This window comes from Oryza sativa, chromosome 11, assembly GCF_034140825.1.
Source record: "Oryza sativa Japonica Group chromosome 11, ASM3414082v1".
NCBI lineage: Eukaryota > Viridiplantae > Streptophyta > Magnoliopsida > Poales > Poaceae > Oryza > Oryza sativa.
In genome coordinates, this window is record NC_089045.1 from 21,837,096 (window position 1) to 21,857,606 (window position 20,511).

A 20,511-nucleotide genomic window follows, 5' to 3' on the forward strand; every position below is an offset into this window, starting at 1 on the left:
GGCCTTAGCCAAGAAGTCATCCAAGCCTTTAGTGATTGAAGATGTTCCTGTAGTGCGAGATTATCCTGATGTTTTTCCCGCAGAATTGCCAGGGATGCCACCTGAGCGTGATGTAGAGTTCCGTATTGATCTTGTTCCTAGTACACAACCTATCTCCAGAGCCCCGTACCGGTTAGCTCGTCCTTTCCAAGAAGAGTTGAAGAAACAATTAGATGATCTATTATCTAAGAAGTTAATCTGACGGAGTGTGTCGCCATGGGGCGCACCTGTTATTTTTACTGAGAAGAAGGATGGAAGTTGGCGTATGTGTGTGGACTATCGAGCCTTAAATGCTACGACAATCAAGAACAAGTACCCATTGCCTCGTATTGAAGATTTGTTTGATCAGTTAAAGGGAGCGAAGGTGTTCTCTAAAATTGACTTGCAATCTGGTTATAACCAAATTCGAGTGCGAGAAGAGGATATTGAGAAGACTGCATTTTCCACGAGGTATGGGCATTATGAGTATAGAGTAATGTCCTTTGGGCTGACCAATGCTCCGGCCTATTTTATGGAGGCGATGAATAGCATGTTGCATAGTTTTCTAGATAATTTCATGGTGGTGTTTATTGATGATATTCTGATTTACTCCAAAGATGTAGAGGAGCATGAGCGTCATCTGAGGATGGTACTAGGGACCCTACGAGAAAACAAGTTCTATGCTAAACTGAAGAAGTGTGAGTTCTGGCTTCCTGAAGTGGCTTTCCTAGGGCATGTAATTAATCAGCAAGGTATCTCGGTTGATCCAAGCAAAGTTTTAAGTATTGTCGGATGGGAAAGGTCGACTAATGTTAAGGATGTGAGGAGTTTTTTGGGTATGGCGGGGTACTACCGACGCTTTGTGAAGGATTTCTCGATTATCGCTAAACCTATGACGATGCTCACACATAAGGATGTGAAGTTTCAGTGGACGGACCAATGCGAGTGTAGTTTCCAACAATTGAAGCAGAGGCTGGTAACTGCTCCGGTGCTTACTTTGCCCCAACCTGGTAAACGTTTCACTGTCTATTCCGATGCTTCACGAGTAGGCCTTGGTTGTGTTCTTATGCAAGAGGGCAATGTTATAGCTTATGCATCTAGGCAGTTAAAGAAGCATGAGCAGAATTACCCCACTCATGATCTTGAGCTTGCAGCAGTGGTCTTTGCTCTCAAAATTTGGAGGCACTACCTGTATGGAGAATCTTGTGATATTTTAACTGATCATAAGAGTCTGAAATATATCTTCACTCAGAAGGATTTGAACTTAAGGCAGAGGAGGTGGCTAGAGTTGATTAAAGACTATGATCTTAACATTCAATACACACCGGGTAAGGCGAATGTGGTTGCAGATGCTCTAAGCCGTAAGCTCGTTCCTCCAACTGTGAGTTGTTTGATAACTGATTTTGAACGGATGGATATCTCCTATTGTTATGTTGGAGTGGCAAGTACCGAGTCACGAGTCATTCTTGAGTCCGCCATACCCCAACGAGTGCTAGAGGCCCAACAACACGATTAGTTGCTACAACAAGTTAAGAAACGTGTAAAGGAAGGAAAAACTAGAGATTTCACTTTGGATTCCTCGGGAGCTGTGCGATTCCATGGGCGTTTATGTGTTCCACAAAAAGCTAAAGTCAAGGAAGAGATTTTGCGAGAAGCACACCGAACACCATATACTGTGCATCCTGGGGAGAACAAGATGTATCATGATCTGAAGAAGATCTATTGGTGGAAGAGGATGAAAGTGGATGTGGCCAAGTACGTGGCGTCATGTGGGGTATGTCAGCGAGTAAAGGCTGAACATAAGAGTCCTGCTGGAAAGTTGCAATCATTGGAAGTTCCTGTATGGCCTTGGGATGATATTGCTATGGATTTCGTGGTTGGGCTACCTCGAACTCCACGAGGAAAGGACACCATCTGGGTGGTTGTAGATCGTCTAAGTAAGGTGGCACATTTCATTCCTATCCGTACCACTTATTCTGCGAGTGACTAGGCACCGATCTATACACGCGAGGTAGTGAGGTTACATGGTGTGCCTCGCTCGATTGTTTCTGATAGGGATGCTAAGTTTTCTTCTAAGTTCTGGGAATCTGTGCAAGAGGCATTTGATACTCAATTGAAATTCAGTACGGCTTTTCACCCTCAGGCTGATGGTCAATCTGAGCGGACTATTCAAACTTTAGAGGATATGTTGAGATCATGTATCCTTTCATGGAAAGGCAGTTGGGAGGATCATTTGCCGCTTGTAGAATTTACTTACAACAATAGTTTCCATGCTAGCATTCAAGTGGCACCATACGAGGCACTTTATGGAAGAAAGTGTCGATCCCTATTGTGTTGGGATTCCATAGGGGAGAGAGCTATTTTAGGACCCGATTGGGTACAACAGACCACAGAACGGATAGCAGAAATACGACAACACATGCTTGCAGCTCAAAGTAGGCAGAAGAGCTACGCCGATGTCAAAAGACGAGAATTAGAGTTTGAAGTGGGCGATCAAGTACTTCTAAAGGTATCTCCAACCAAAGGTGTTGTGAGATTTGGAACGAAAGGCAAACTCAGCCCTAGGTATATTGGTCCATTCTCGATAGTGGAAAGAGTTGGAATCCTAGCGTATCGCCTTGAGTTACCAGAGTCCATGAAAGGTGTTGTCACACCCCGAAGTTTTCCCCCCAAGCCAAAATTTTAATTTATAAATGACCCTATGAAAATGCCGGTGCAAAGCAAGAGTAAACCCTTTTAAATCAATGCAAATAATAATCGGAATTGGCATGTGGAATTTTTCTTGAGTTCTACATGTCGAAATTCACTAACAGGATTTTTAGTGGAATTTTCAGAGCTCTAGAAATAATTTTAACCAATTAAAATTGAGCAAGCAATATTTTAATTCCAGGGAAAATCCTTTTTCCTTTTTTTTTCTTTTTCCTCTCTTTTTCCTCCTTTTTTCGAATGGGCCGCCAGCCCATTCTCTCCTTTCTTCCCCCTCCTCCCTGTAGGGCCGGCCGCAGGCCGAGGCCCATCCAGGCCGTCCCGCCTCCCTCCTCTCTCGGGGTCGCCGACAGGTGGGGCCCACCTGTCGGGCCCGTCTCCCTCCTCCAGCCGACGCCGCGCCCGCAACCGCCGCCGCGTCCACGCCTCCGCCTCCTCCGGGCCACGTCGACCACGCCCGCGCGTGCGCCGCGTTCCCCGCGCCCACTCCCCTCTCTCTCCCGCTCGCGCCCGCGCCCGAGATGGCCGGGATTCGATTTTCGAATCCCGCCTCTCTCTCCTCCCCCACTTCCCCCACGTTGGCCGGCGAAATCCCGCCTCTCCCGGCCACGTCCGGCCCTCCCCTCCCCTATTTAAGCTTCCCCGTCACTCCCTCTCGCTTTTTCCTTTTCTCGTCGAACTCCCTCGTGCTCTCCATCGCTCCCGCGCCGTGCAACCACCCGCCGCCACCGTCTCCGCTACTCCGGCCGCCGCTAGCCGCCGCTAGGCTCGCCGCCGCACCGCGCCGTCGCCGCCGTCGGGTTCACGTGGCCGAGATCCACCCCGTCCACCCCTCTTTCGTCGAGGTCTGTCGCCGGAGAGCTGTTCCCATCATGCGACGGTGAGGGTTGCCATGTCCGCCGCCTTCGGCCGGCATTCCCGCCTCCTATGGCTCCTCTCTTCCTCTCTAATCTCTTTCGTTTCGTTCTTTAGGTCGTCCCGGTCACCGTCCGCCGCGTGTCGACTTCCCTCCGTCGCTCCTCGTCGCCGGACGCCGCCGTCCCCTCCGGTGAGGACTCCTTCCCCTTTCCTTTACTTCCTCGATTCCCCGTGCGTCGCCGCCGCCCGCGCTCGCCGTCGCCTCTGGTCGTTGCCGCCGTCCACTGCCGCCGCTTTCGCGTCGCCTCCGCCGCCGGATGCCGTCGCCGGCAACGCGACGCGCGCGTGCCGCCGCCGTTAGCCCCGGGTCGGCCGGTCGGCTTTGATGCCGAGCCGAGCCCGGCGGCTGCCTCCACTGCCGCCCGTCCGATCGGCCCGAGGGCGATCTGGGCCGTCGGTCCCGTGGACCGGCGGTGGACCACCCGCGTGGTCCCGGTCCACGGTGAACCACACCCCCTGAGCCGCTGACCGGTGGGGCCCACTTGCCAGCGCCGCGCCCCCTCCGTGCTGACGTCAGCCCTGGGATTTATTACGCAATAAATGATTTAAGGTTTTTCTTGTATAGTAATAAACACAGTGAATCTTCTAAAATCCATAACTAATTCATCCGAGCTCCGTTTAAGCCCGTTCAAGTCTCAGTAAATCAAGAAAAATGTGTAGAATCCATTAAAAATGGTTTTGTTCTCTGTTTCAGTAGTCTTATAGCCTGTTTGCAATGTTTGCCTTGTATGTCGCTAGATTCCGGTTCCTCCGACGCTCCGGTGTACTTCGAAATAGTCGCCGAGGTTCCTCCAGCAGCAGAGCAAGGCAAGTCATGCTTGTCATTTGAACATGTTGATCCTATATTGCAAATACTCTAATGTTTTCTTTCAAATATTGCATTGTTTTATAACACTACTATGGGTTGTTTACCTATTGTCATAGCCATGCTATTGATGTACCATGTTTCTTTGTCAGCTTGGGGTTATAACATGATTAGAGTTTGGACTAGGGATTGCTTAGCCATGCTTAGTTCAACTAGTTCACAATGGGGAAAAATCCTATTAATGTTTAGGCTGTTGGTTCTAATGGTTTTGTTGGATTAGTAACACCGCTTTGGTGTTGGTTAATTAAAATAAATCACATGGTGGGCTGTGGGTGCATGGTTTTGCTGGTCGCACCCATGGCAGTTAAGGACCGGTTCGCGGGATGCCCTGGAAGAACTTATCGTACTTACCACAAGCCAGCGTGGGCAACGGCTGGGCTTGTAGCGTAGCTTTCCTCTAGCCGACGCATCCAGGCAAGGGTGGGCGTGATGGAGTTTGGATGGGCCCTGCGACGGCCTATGCGGCTTCCGGATTCACCTAGGCACGAGAGGGGACTGCCCGCTGCCTTGCGAGGAGTGGGAGTGAAACCTGAGGTGTGGTGTGCTTGGTTAGAGGGGGTTATGCGAAGGGTCCTGTCACGGCCTCTTTCCGGTATGTCGTGGTGACATGTCGGCGCACGGAAACGTGTCGTGGGGCTGTGTCTTGTGGGTACAGTTGTACACCTCTGATCAGAGTAAAACTATTCGAATAGCCGTGCCCGCGGTTATGGGCGGTCAACCAGATTCACCGTGATTAGTCTCACCTTAGTGTAATCTTTTGAATTTGGATAGTTTAGGTGGATGGCTGGGCCTGTCGCAACGTGGGATAGCGTTGGACAGCGGATGATTAATATTAATTAATTATTACAACTGTTTAAATCTTTCAATTTCTGTTTATAAATGCTCGCTTTATGCAAATGAACCACTTTAGCTCTTCTTTGATGATTCCCTGCACCATACCCCTATTCCGGTATGACTTGCTGAGTACAGTGGGTAGTACTCAGTCTTGCTCTACTTTTCCCAACCCCAGAGTTCGAGTTCGGGTCAGATGAAGGTTTCTCCGAGGAGTAGGCTTTGTCCGTGCCGTCGAGGATGCCTGTGGAGTGGTGTTCCCGCTGCAGTTTTAGTCAAGGCTTAGCTCCTGTTGTCTTTCTTTTCTTCCGCTGCATTTATGTAAGACTTTTATGATGTTCGTAAGACGTGGATCTGAATGTCAACATTGTCGTTTGTGTACCCCGGTCGGTCCTGGACGGGGATGTTAATGCACATTCTGCTTGAAATTCTATTCGGGAATTTCTGGGCGTGACAGGTGTACATGATGTATTCCATATTTCCATGTTGAGAAAATATTTGAGAGACCCTGAACATCATATTACCGTAGAGCCGATGACCATTGAGCAAGATTTGACATTTGAGTCTCATCCTATAAGAATATTGGAGGAATCTGAGAGGGTGCTCAGGCATAGAACTATCAAGTATGTCAAGGTTCTCTGGACGCACCAGACCGAGCGAGAGGCCACATGGGAACTTGAGTCACAGATGCGAGAGAAGTATCCAGAGTTATTCACGTCTGGTGAGTTATATAAGTCCTACCTATGAGTTCCTTTCTATACTTGTCCGAGGTATAACTGGACGAATTCGAGGGCGAATTCGATTGAAGGAGGGAGGAATGTAATATCCTGTGTTCTAGAGTATGATTGGGCGAATTCGAGGGCGAATTCGATCGAAGGGGGGAAGAATGTAATACCCCAAGTTTTAAATTAATATATCTCGCAGAATATTAGAGCAAACGCGCAAAAGTTTAACTTTTAAACCATTGTTCGTATAGGCGATCGGAAACCGTGGATGCGTAGAGCTCGCCGAGTAGTGCAAAATAGACTATAAATTTATAGTAATCGGAGTCCGAACGAAGTCCCGAGGATTGAATAGATGTGAGCCGTTAGATCTTATTTAGTCTCTTTATATAACCAACCAAAAAAAACAAACGAAAAAAAAAGAAACAGGAGCGATTCTCCTGTAGCCCTAGCCGCCGCACCTCCTACGCTCTGCCGCCGCCGCTGCTGTTCCTCTCTTCACCGGCGCCGCCGCTGGTGCAGCCGTCGCCGATCGCCACAGTCGTCGTCGTCCGCAGCCGGTCGTTGGTGAGCTACTGTTGTTTCTGTTAATTTCCCTGCTGCTGCCGAACCTTGCTGTCGCCGATCTGATCTCTTCCTTGCTGGTGGTGCACGGCTTGCTGTTGCTGCCGATATTCGTTTCTGCTGCTGCTGCTGTTGGCCTGCAACGAATAGGAAGGAGGCAGAGAAGGCAGAGAAGAACAGGAAGGAAGGAAAGAAGGGGAAATTTGATAGAAGAAGGGAAATTTGGGGAATTTGGTGAATATTTCCAAATTCTTCGTTTTTCTTATACATTAGTACTGCTAGGTAATCCGTTTTAGTCTATAGTTGTTTCTAATTTATATTTAAGACGATCTGTTTCCGGTTTTTTTCGAATTTATTTTATATCGAACGCTAGGCTGAAACCGTATTTTCAAATTTGGTATTAAACCATCAGGAATCAGGTTAGTTGTCCTAAATAAAGTTTGTAGTCATTGTCAATATCTTTCCAACGGTGCTAGTTTCACTCGATTCCGATAAACGGTTTAGGAGAAACAGCAAAAACAGTACTGCTGACCGGGTCCGGAAATCAGGACAGCAGTTCGTTTTTCCTTAATCTGGGATTTTCAGAGGCATAATCTGTTTTTGTGCTCAACATGAAAGTTGTAGACAATTTTTTCTAGATGTCCGAAGTTGTATTATTTGCTAGTTTCCGTTAGACGGTTTGTGAGTTACTCATAAAACAGTAATGGAACAGCTATAGGTTATTTAATACAAATCGGTAAAAGGTTTATATGTTCTAGGTTTCGATTTTAGTAAATATCCCTTGTAACCATCGTTAGTTGAATATAGTGGTTTATGCGTAGGTTTGCTCCACAGGTGTGGAGGGTTCCAACGTTGGAGGAGTTGAGTCGGAGTATCGAATGAGTTAAGGCAAGTACAAGACGGACTTATGTGATGGACAAAACTGAGTTGTTTTGTTTGGCTTTACTTGCATAATTATTATTCAATTGCTTGTTATTACTGATTGTATGGCTATGACATTATGCTACTTATTCGTGTTTCGACCCATATTCAAATTCATGACGTTATTCATGTTTCATTATTCCGGATGTTCTGTTTACATTATTCAAGAACCATGCGTAGCCATGGGAGTGCAATTTGGATCTTTATTCATGATCCTTGAGAAGCGCTGATCACGCTTGCTTGGCTTACCGGTAATGCTAAGAGGATATTCACACCTGCCCGGGAGGGAACTACTATCTTTTGACTTCTTTGGTTTAAAAATAAAGTAAATCCAACCCTTCATGTTGGTTTCTTAATGCATAAATCATGCGTATGTTTTACTAGTTCAAGATTGTACTTGCTGAGTATTCTTTACTCACTCTTGTGTTTAATTTGGTTTTTAGGTACCTAATGACATCGATCGGCATGGGGCGGGAGTAGCACCCTTGGACTACACATTATTATTGCACACAATTGAAATTAGTTTTAGACTATAATTTTTGCTCAGCATAAGTTTTGCATAGAACTTGTAAAGGTCATTTAAGGTTCTGATCCTTATTTTTCACGTGGGATTTGTGGAGCTAGGATGGTTTGGATTGTGTGGTTTATATCGGTATTGACCTTTCTTATAACTGCCTGTCGTGATGTCCGTATTTTTAGGGGAGACTCTACCAAAATTTCTAATAATTTTAGGACTTAGTTTTTGAGTGTATTTTGGTGTGGCATTTTAGGTACGTGGTTACCTGGGGTGTTACATCTTATGTGAGTTTGGTTCGTGGCTTTAGGCTACCTACCTCATGTATAAATAGAGAGGGAGCGTGAGGCCTCCCGGTATCGCTTTTGAGAGTATTGAGTTGTAAGTTTAGTTAGGGTTTCGAGTTTAGTCGAGATTTTCATGAGGAGTGCTATTGTTGAACTTTTTAAACAGATACTTGGATTACCAAATTTGGTCATTAACAAACATAGAGAGAAGTAATAAAGTTGTCATCTACATCAAAAGTTCTTCCATTTGTGTTTGCTTGTGTTTGGCGGTCTAACCAGCGAGACACCGACGGTTAGACCGGCGGCATCACGGCGGTCAAACTGGCGAGTCACTGACGGTCAGACCGGCGGCGACTTCAGGCACGGCAGCTGATCTCGCGGTCCGACCGGAGAATCAATCTCGGTCAGACCGACGGTTTCCAGGTGATCAGACCAGCACGACTACTTCGGTCAGACTACGATTCATCGAATTTGAGGGTAACTTTTAATTCCGCTAAAAGTTTTGGTTTTTGGGTACACCAACCATTCACCCCCCCTCTAGTTGGCTTAGTTCTTTCTATTCGATTCTACAGTCATCGTATATACCCTTCGTTCCAAAATAAATCAATATAAGATTTGATCGGATCAATATTATCTAGTACTCCCTCCGTTTTAGGTTATAAGATGTTTTGACTTTGGTCAAAGTCAAACTGCTTTAAATTTGACTAAGTTTATAGACAAATATAGTAATATTTACATTACTAAACTAGTTTTATTAAATTAATAATAAATATATTTTTATAATAAATTTATCTGGGATCTAAAATATTTTTTTTCTATAAACTTAGTCAAACTTGAAATAGTTTGATTTTGACCAAAGTCAAAATATCTTATAACCTAAAACGGAGGGAGTACAATAAATTTAGAAAGTGATTGGTTTGTTTTGGGACGGAAAGAGTATATAACATCCATACCTTCCGCATGAAAAAAATACAAAAGATGAGATGTAGCTAGCTCCTCAGAATAGTCGGGCTAATAATAGTTTTCAAAATTGAGTTCTTGCACTATTTAATCACATTTTTTTATTTTAGTTCTCTTTGTCATCATGTATGAAAGTAATGAAAGTTTGGATTGAAAGCTAAAAAATGTGGATAATTAAAATTCAATAGGTCTAACCTAGATGACCATATAACCATCAATTTACCGAAACTTTGCGCTTTCAAGCTGGGGTTTCTCGTGAACTTTACTGATGCTGCTGGCATTAATGTGTCTAGCACATATTTTGTTTGTCTTATTAATTAATAGGGGATCGCTAGATTTCAGAAGACTGAAATTATGAAGATGTCACCTTTAACCTCTAGATTAGGAGAGGAAGCTAGGAAGACGGATGGCTAGGACTCACCAGCGACGACTATATTCTTGAACAAGAGTTGGATAAAGATTAAGATTTTCGTGGCACGTTTTTTAAACAGCTAAACAGTGTGTTTTGTGCGAAAACTTTCTATATGAAAGTTGCTCTAAAATATCATCTTAATCTATTTTCAAGTTTAATAATTAAGATTTAATCAATCATACATTAATACCACCTCGTTTTGCGTAAAAAAAACTTAATCTTCATCATCTTCAGGAGAAAAGAACACCACCTCAGTAAGCCTTGAAGCCGACAGTGGAACTTTAACAGCTTTCACCAGATTAAGTAGGAGGTGATGGGAGGAGGGGTACGAGAGGGAGGTGAGGCAGTGCAGGCAGAGCCAGGAATTTGGCAATGGGGTTTCAGACATATCCATACAGAAGAAGCAGGCAACGTTACAGACCAAATGAACGAATAATATAGCTCAAAATGACATAGATATTATAGAGTTTCAGTAATATGAATCTATTACAACCATGCCAAAATATGAAAGCACATAATAGCTAGAAAACTAAATTTGGACATGGGCAGTGGCCATGCCTCGAAAGCGTTTAATGATATCATCATCATCATCATTTCTACCATGGGCTTCTTATGTAAACACAATACTGTATGTATTATTGAGGATATATATTGGGGTTTTTTGATTAAAACTTTAGGGTAGAGATGTACCGCATGCACCTCATTGCCTCCGACTGAGGTGAGGGTGGTTTTTAAAGGGATGGTCGGGCAGGTGGTAGACCAATGGTGAGCGATAGATACGGGAGAGCACTGATGACACCACCACTAGAGTTGTGAGATTGGAGGGAGGACGCCTGGTGGGGTCAATTGTGAGGGCGTGCTATTTGACGTGAATAGGAGATGGGGCGTCTTTGGTAAGGAAGGTATGCAACTTGTTGCCGCTCGACATATGGATGATTGGGCGGCGTTTGGAGGAGTGGGTTAGGGGGATTGCGCAGAGTAGTAAGGAGGGAGGTCAGAGAAGATAGGGGAAAGGTCAATCCGGTGCCACCGATACAAAGAAAGAGGCGCACGGAGGGCAGGGCCATTGGGCAATTCCCGATAGGGACAACTGGTGCATCATTAGGAAAAGCACAGATGAGGTGGAGTTACTAGGGTTGGCAACGAGGCGGGGCAGGGACAGGGTTGACAAGAACGGCCCCGCCCCCGCTCCCTTGCGGGTTCACCCGGCCCTAGACCCGAAGGGAGGAACTGGGCAAAATCAATCCCCAGCCCCGCACTCTTCCCGGGTTCCCACAGCCCAGTGGAATAAAGGGAAGAATGGTATGGGAAACCTGCAGCCAGAGCGAGAGAAGAGCGACCGGAGAGGGAGGAGAGCAATACGGGGTGCCGGCGGTTGGAGAGGGAGGCAACGGCAAGGGATGCCTGAGGCTGGCAGGATCAGGGGAGACGACATCCGCGGGAACGACGGTGCGCGCAACATCACATGGAGGAGAGGAGCGCTGACCGTCGCCGCTTCATGGTGCTGGACCAACTCGTGACAATGCTGTGAAGATTTGGTGCAGCGTGATTTGGGGATGCGAGGAAGCGACATGCGGCATAATTTTTGGAGGTACCGTGGAAACTAAAGCGGCGGCATGATAGGAACGACTGAATGAGATGGATGGCAAGGGTTACGGTATTGGTTAGGATATATGCTTTGCTTATTTGCTGTTGGTAGATATGTATCCACATGTTGGGTTGTATGGGCTTAAATCTAATGGGTTATATGTTTTTTTATGGATCCCTACATTCCGGGCCCCACGAGTCACCTGCGAGTGAAACTCTTGCCCCGACCCCAGCCCCACATAGCTTCGGGGCCTCATCCCCGCAACCCCACACGTGAGAATTTCACTCCACCCCCGTCCCAACGAGGAAATTGTCACCCCTGGGAGTTACTATAGTAGCACAAATCTTGGTTTGATCCGCACCGTCTTTCGGGTGTCGCAAGCATTGATTTTATATTATTTTTCCCTGATCTGTATGTATCTTATCAAATATATTATTTTTGCCATTTCTGCCTCTTTTTATTCACTCTCTTCTTTGAACTCTTCTGGTTGGTGCTTTTTTTTTCTCATCTAATCTTGTACACCCTCCGTCTCAAAAAGAATTAAATCCCAGCTATGGACCTAGATAATCATTTATCTAGATTCGTAGCTAGGGTTTAAAATATTTTTGGACGAAAATTGAGTACTTGTATGTTGTTTGCTTTATTTGTTTTTGCTGCTGTTGTTGTTGTTGTTTTCTGGTGTCTGCCAGTGCATTGAGGATCGGATTCCCCACGTTCACTTGTCGTGCTGTGTGCTGTCACTCTTGCAGGCAACGACGACGCCTTTTCGAGCCGGCCAATGATACATTCACCCGCTAGCTACGGAAGCTGACTATACACCCGATCATGGAATTAAATTTTGTGGGGGCTCAACAATCTTGATCCAATCGATCCACCATTCATGGACGATATATGGGGCACTAATACGGACATGCCGACAAGATATGGCCACAATAATGGCGAAACACCGGAGGAGACATGAGTAGATCGTCGCCGGTGACCGGCCGGCGAATGAGACACGTTCCAGTAGTACAAGTATAGATAGAGCAGTCACATCATATTTAGTTTCTCTTATTCAAATTGGTAGTATTGTGATGTATATATCTTATTTAACCTTATATTGCTATAATTTAGAACATATGAAATATAAAGTATTTCTAGACATCTAAAATAATACTTCCTCCATTTCACAATATAAGTTATTCTAGCTTTTTCCATATTCATATTGATGTTAATGAATATATATATATGTCTAGATTCATTAACATCAATATGAATGTGGAAAATGTTAGAATAACTTATATTATGAAACGGAAGAAGTAATATTAAAGGACAGTTTTCCTTTTAGAGATTTATTTGATCAGATTTTGAATTCAAAATTGTTTTGGATCACTCACCTCCCCTAAACAGCTGACTGACTGAAATTATGGTCAAATATTTATATTGCGTGTGAAATTTAAATCAAAGAAATGCTAGTATTTAGAAGTAGAGTATACTACTCTGGTAGCATTGTTCATTAACTGTACGTATACACATGCATGGCCCATTCATTTGTGCAGAAATGATGATCGATCGAGGAGGAGATTTAATTTGCGTGCACGGATGGCCCGTGACGAGTTCTGATCGACGAGGACCTAGCTAGCTTCTTCCATCCATGTCTTAATAATTTAGCAGGTCGCCACTGCTGCTACACCAGCCACCGATCTAACATTAGTACAGACGTACAGTACATGGACCCCCCTTATAGCTACTGGTTGATCGACGAGACGCAGGGGACAAAGGTACGCACGGAGCTATAGTGGTCACGCATATGGTGTACCAGGCTGCTACCAGCAAGTGATACTCAAAGGCAGCTACATTTGGTTGTGTGATACTACTACTATGTTGCTATACGTTCCAATAATGCCTTGTCCATTCCAACTCAGGCCCTGTTTAGTTAACACAAAACTTCCCTCCAACTCTCAACTTTTCATCACATCACATCACATCACATCCAAAATTTTCCTACACACATAAATTTCTAACTTTTTTTTCAAACTATCAACTTTCCCTAAGCTTCTCACCAATTTTAAAAACTAAACACAGCCTCACTTTAGCAATTTTAAAATGTGGGTGTTTTTTTTCTACAAATTTGGATTAGTGATAATCCAGATTCGTAACTAGAAATAGCTAACTGAAATATAAGGATTTCTAAGTTGCAGCTAAAGAGCAGTTTATTGTAAGTTGAGTTACTTGCATCAGCCATTTCAGCTGGTAACTTAATTAATTATACTTCAGCATCTCTCACTGCCTCAATCCCTTCCTCTCACGTCGAGGCTCCCTAGTTCTAGCATCAAATATGCATCCACGTGGAATGTACTTTTTTTATTTTTCTAGTTTTAGTTAAGACTTGAACTCAACATCTTTAATCGGCTCTAATATAATCCTATATACTCCCCCCAACCCTAAAAATGTCATTTTAACTTAAAATTTTATCTATAGAAACTGTGTTTCTAGAGTGGAGTAGTCCACTAGACATCTTTAGTGCCACTTCATCTTTTTCTTCCCGATTTAGTCATCGGACTGAGTAATACTTCCTCCTCATCCTTGTTTTAGGTAGAGATGGCAATGGGGCCCCGAAACCCGGAACCCAATGGGTAATTACTCCATTAGGGGCAGGGTATGGTTCAGTTTTTATCCCCATGGGTCCCTTAACGGGCAAAATTGTCACCCATCGGGTGGAGCAGGTGCGGGTCCGTTTTCCTTGTCCCCATACCCATTAACCCGTGGGGCTTATATGCAATGTATATATACGTAGCCCATCTTTGATATTTGGCCCAATATGTGCCTGGCCCAAGACCAATTGCTAGATGGAAACACTCCAGACTCCCTCCCTGTGTATAGGAAAGGAGAAACCCTAACTTTATTCACCTAGGCATCCAGCTAGCAGCCGCCTCCTGTCCTCTCTAATCCTCTCATAGTCTCATCCCAGTCCTCTCTCGGTATGGCAGACCGCAGAAGCATTGGAGGTATGGAAGCCTCACTGGATCTGATCCAAATTAAGGATTAAGGGGGCAGCCTTGAACCTTCTCTGACGCAGCGTCGCGGCCTCCTTGCCACGGTGGCCGCTGCCTCCGCGCCGCGAGCCCACGCAGCCGATCATCCATCGCTGCCTCAGCTCCACGCCACGCGCGCCTGTGCCAAGCTGCCGTCACCGCCTACACGCGTCGCTGTTGACGCCTCCATGCGACCACGCGTTCGCGCTGAACCGCTGTCATCCCCGCCATCATCGCCTCAGAGCTCACGCTACGATTTGCTTTTCCCCTGAACTGTTGCAGCCAACTCCCTAGCTGTAAGTTGGTGTTATGGGTATGGGTACCCGACGGGTACCCATCACCCACACGGGTGTGGGTATGGGGGATTTCTGTACCCGAGAGCGGGTGTGGGTATTGAAGCAGTATTGTTTGTTATACGTGGGTGTGGGTACGTTGGTAAGGGAACCCGATGGGTATTCACCCGTTGCCATCTCTAGTTTTAGGCCTTGTTTAGATCCACTGATAAAATTTTTCACCCTGTCACATTGAATGCTTGGACATAACATGGAGTATTAAATATAATCGAGAAAATAACTAATTACACAGATTGCGTGTAAATTGCGACACGAATCTTTTAAGCATAATTGCTCCATGATCTGACAATGTGATGCTACAGTAAACATTTGCTAATAACGAATTAATTAGTCTTAATAAATTCGTCTCGCGGTTTACAGGCGGATTCTCTAATTTGTTTTGTTATTAGTCTACATTTAATACTTTAAATGTGTGTCCGTATATTCAATGTGACACGCCAAAATTTTACAACCCGGATCTAAACACAGCCTTAGTCACCGCTGCTTCGCTCCTTTTGTCGTAGGGGGACTCGGAATGTGTGGAAGCTCCAAAGCTCAAACATGTAAGAGGTTGAAGGAGGTGTGTGTTCAGACTCATTAAAGTGCTATCCTCTATCAGTCCTCTTAATTATTTTATTGTTTCCTAACAATTGTAGAGAGCTGATGATGGAGTAAACTTCTACTAGATCGATTAGCAGGAGTACTGAATTTATTGTGTGGTTTTTATTAATTTTTTTGGTTATTGATTTATAGTTTGTCAGGTCAAACAGTTAACTCAGCAGCAGATCATCTTGCATTGTGTACTATTCTAGATGGCCGGCTTGATGGGGCACCTGGACCCCTATTCTAATGGCTGACTATAGTGACGAGTAATTAAAGTTAATGTCAGAAATTGACCACTAAATTAACCTTATGGGCACCAGATAATTTATTGCATTGACCAGTTTTCGTGGACCAGTTGCATATTGACCAGTTAATGAGATGTTCAATTAGCATATGGAATAGTTCTATGATGTAGGAGTAAGTAGAAGTAGTGGTGGCCAAGTTTGATTTGTTGTTAGCAAGCATATTCTTGACAGAGATTGTCTCTATCCCAAGAGGCAGCTAGCTAGGCCATCACTTTAATTTATTTAGTGGAATATGTAAGTCTAATCTAATGCTATCATACTATCCTTCGTTCAAGGGCAAGAGCTTAATACACTGTATGCCCTATCCGGAAGAACACCGAGATAGACTTGGACTTCGTCCTCTAAAAACAATTGTCGCCCATCATGATGATGATATATAATAATTAATTAACCAAGCTGTGACTATGCTACCTGAGATCATTGTTATTTTAGTTACAGGAAATAGTTAATTGTTAAATTTGTAGAAAATGGTCAGGGTATATATTCTTGACAATTGACATGCTTGTACTTCATGTTTAATTAAATTCTTCCGAGATCTAGCGAAATATATATGTGATATAATTACCTGGTGTAATTTTAGCAAGCATAGCTTTTTTATTATTTGAACATGTATACTCAACGACACCACACTCACACACCACACCATCGTGACTTGCACACATATGCCAAATGTCAAAAGAATCAAATGCGCATATAGAGGCCACTGAATGTTTGGGCATGTACTGTGTTTGCCTTTAAAGTAGTGCCAATCTAGGATTAAACCTAATAAGAGTTGGAATTGTTTTTACGTACTTCCTCCGTCACCAAATATTTGACACTGTTGATTTTTTTAAACATGTTTGACTGTTCGTCTTACCTAAAAAATTTAAGTAATTATTAATTATTTTCCTATCATTTGATTCATTGTTAAATTTACTACTACTAATCAAGTTTTTGAATAATATTTATAAAAGTTTTTGAATAAGACGAACAGTCAAATATATTTAAAAAAGTCAACGGCGTCAAATATTTAGGGACGGAGGGAGTAAAAAATTAGTCACTTCCTACTCCTTTATGTCCTAAATATATAAACACTCTAGAGTTTTTCAGGAAGATTAAGAAGTGAAGTAAAATCAAATAAGGAATTGTAATTGGGAATGAGAACATAGCTAGGTCTAGAGTAAATACGGGAGATGTGATTGTGACTCGTTGACATGAGAAAATAAGTGAAGAAATAGCCAATCTTTTTATAAACTTTTAACACTAGAAATAGCATATATATTTTGGGACGAAATGAGTACTACAGATATACACGACCACTACATGTGAATTTAACTTGAATTAATGGAATCTCTTCTATATCAAGATCTACATATATATCTATCACTATACTAATTAACCAAGCACTAAAGTGTAAAACACTCATCACCTCCAATGAAATAATGTTCCCAGTTGTTCAGGCCAGCCAACAGTATCAACATTATTCCCATCACATGTGATATCTATCTATCTATATCCACCCATAATTAACCAGACTTGTCCAAATGGCCAAAGCACACTACTCGTCCACTGTCCTCATCATCACCTGCCAAACCACATATGGGCAAAGCATGCAATCACATTCATAGGCATCAACGTCTCCATGTCACTTGCACACATTTGCAAAAGGCGAGAAAACTGAAGCTTAATTCTGACGGGAACAACACGCACACACTAGCTTTGGAAATTAGACCAAGATGAGCAGCCATCCATCAATCCAGCCAGCCTAGAAATCGATCGATTGATTGTAACATCAACGAAAGAGACGGTGCTAGCTGCATGCGATGCAAATTAAGTGGTCACGCACACGATCGACGAAGACGATTAATTAGTAATAATAATGCACATGTCGCCACCTTTGCAATGTGCAGGTTGCTATCATATCGTATGTGTGTGGTTTGTCAGTGCATGTAGATGCATATATTTGGTTAATTTGAGTGGATTCACACGTCTCAAACACAAGCGTGACAAGATCGTCAAACACGAAAACGTCAAAAGGATGGAGAAAACTAAAAGAGAGTAGTCAGGTAAAGAAGATAAAAAGACCGGCGGAGAGAAACGAACAATCGTGGCAACGACAACGATGATGATGATGAATTACTCCTACCTAGCTAGGCAGGCAGGCATCAAAATGCCCACCAAATTTCGTCTTTGGGAAAACAATGTGAAAAGAACAGGGCAATGATGATGCACGACATGTATGTTTGTGTAGATCTAGGACCATTAATTGATTGATGGATTGATGATTGATCGCATCATTCAGCTTTGCATATATTAATTGACGTTTTGTATAAGGTTAAGATCAAACTTTTATAACTTTGAACATCAATAACTTTAAAAATATTTAGTTTAAAGAAATAAAAACAACATATGTGGATTTGTATTTTAAAGCACTATAATAAAGTAAAAATTTATTTATTTATTATATATATTATAATAGTAAAATAAGGTCAAAGATATATCTTGTAGACCGTGTTATTGTCCAAAACGTCAATTAAAATGAAACCGGAGAGAGCAATTAACTTAAGATTGAATTGGACTTATCCCTTAAGTACCAGTAGGAGGATATGTCCAACCTTCTTATATGTTACTCCCTCCATCCTAAAATAAGCGTGGCCATGAGTTTCCATATCCAACTTTAATTGTTCGTCTTATTTAATTTTAAAAAAAATAAAAAATATAAGTCAAGCATAAAGTACTATTAATGTTTTATAATCTAATAATAATGATAATACTAATAAAACTAATCTTAAAAAATCAAATAAGACGGAGCGATCAAAGTTGGACACGGAAACTCATGCATGGTTACGTTTATTTTGGGACAGATGTAGTACTGGTATTTGAGAATGAAGAAAGCACCATGCAAAGAACTTGTAATAAAGAAAAGGAAATTAATCATCAAAACTAAAATTAAGAGCAAAAGGGAATTAAACAAAAGCTATATGTATGCATCCTTTTTTTTTATGATTCATTTGCCTACCCTTTACGTTGTGCGTCTACAAACGTCACTCACTTAACGCGTAATTGAGATCGTGGACGAAAAGATTTAGCGTGTAGTAGATTTTCTTTTGGAGCGAAGGGCACGAGATGTGTGTGATGCTGTCTGATGGATCCGTTTAGTTTGTGAGGTCAACAGTGGAGGACATACAGTGCGCATTTTGGTACGACATCATTGTTCTCTCACGGGCGACCTGAGGTGAAAAATCTATGTCAATGTCTTATCTAAGTTCTCATGATGATCTCTCTATATGTAGATGGAATAATGTTGTCGTACTTACGTGGAAGTGTACTATGTGTAGTGGTGGTTTGTCCAACTTAACAATATTCCTAGTCGTGCTATAATTTTTTTTCTTTAATTAGCAATGCCACGATTGTAACTTAGCATCGCTTTTCAATTGTAGGTATATGCCCCACACACGTCAAAGATTCGTTTATTGCATATTAAGTTTTCCTAAGTTTGGCCAGCATTTTACTATAACCACATTTATGGACCATATTCCCTACCTAAGATTTGGTTTTACTACTAAGGTTAGTCATCAAAACAAACACCCTTTTATACGAACGCGCGCGGACCATATAGTTATGTAGCTATATGAACATTTGATAGTTTTTCTTTAAAACAAACTTTCAACAATAACTATTGTGTGATTACAATTTTATTGTAGTTACGCTGTAACTAATATGTAACTCGTACATAACTAATAGAAACGACATGTCGCCTTATTGGCTAGGAGTAGCAATGATGATATGCATCTAACCGGTCATGTGTTCGACTCTGGCTGTGCCTTTTTCTCCCTCGCGCACAAATCTCGAAACAATCTGACGGTCAACAATTCAAAAGTTTTGTGTTAAAAAATTATCGTATGCTCTTTAGCCATTCCGTAAATATAAGAGATTTTAGGATTCAAAATTTGTTAATAAATACAAGGGAATATTATATAGTACAACTTTCCCTACCAATTAACCACTTAGGACTTAATTTTCACCTAATATCTTGTCCCCGACAATTCCCACTCTCTCAACATCCCTTATATAAGAGGCATATAGTATTTTCCTTTTATTTTTAATCTCTTCAAAAATTTAAAATAATCTCTTATATTTATAAATAGAGAAAATAGTTTAGTGTGGCTGCATAGATCATTTAATCGTATATATAAATCGTATACATAGCATTTTTGAAACATATGTATATTCATCCTTTAGCAATCGTACACATAATGACATAAATCATATGCATAGCATTTTCGAAATATGTGTACTTGTGTCAACCTCTGTCCTCACACCTACATTCAACCATACATCATTTAATAGAGGGTATTATGGTTACTTCTTTTTAAATCTTAATATTTACTAAATAATTACTCCCTCCGTTTCATATTATAAGACTTTCTAATATTGCCCACATTCATATATATATATATATATATATATATATATATATATATATATATATATATATATATATATATATATATATATATATATATATATATATATATATATATATATATATATATATATATATATGATAATGAAACTAGACATATATCATTGTCCACATTCATATATATGAATGTAGAAAGTCTTATAATATGAAAATGAGGAAGTAATTAAGTATTAGCTATAAAAAAACTTTTTGCAAAAACTTTTTACTGAATAATTAATTAAGTATTAGGCGTGTTCTCTTTTGGAGAAGTTGGGAACTCCACGGGAAAGATGATAACTAGTACTAGTAAGTACTATTCTTTTGAGCCGACACAATAAATTAACAAAACCACATGTTAAATCTGAAATCACCGATGAACAACTTTCTAGTAGAAGTCTCGGTTTTCCGACACTGACAAGAAAGAAAACCACAAGCAAACCAACGAAGCAGGCAGGCGGCCAACCCAACCAAGCTATAGAACCGACCATGTGACGAACTGACCATCGA

General features: G+C 42.2%; 1 long non-coding RNA gene across 1 annotated transcript; it reads left to right on the plus strand.

The window, feature by feature from the left end:
• The first annotated feature begins 6,487 nt into the window (after window positions 1-6,487).
• LOC9269663 (uncharacterized) lies at window positions 6,488-8,583 on the plus strand. Its single transcript, XR_010737903.1, has 3 exons — window positions 6,488-6,627; window positions 6,775-6,906; window positions 7,989-8,583. It is a non-coding gene; the product is annotated as an uncharacterized lncRNA (long non-coding RNA).
• The last annotated feature ends 11,928 nt before the right edge of the window (window positions 8,584-20,511 follow it).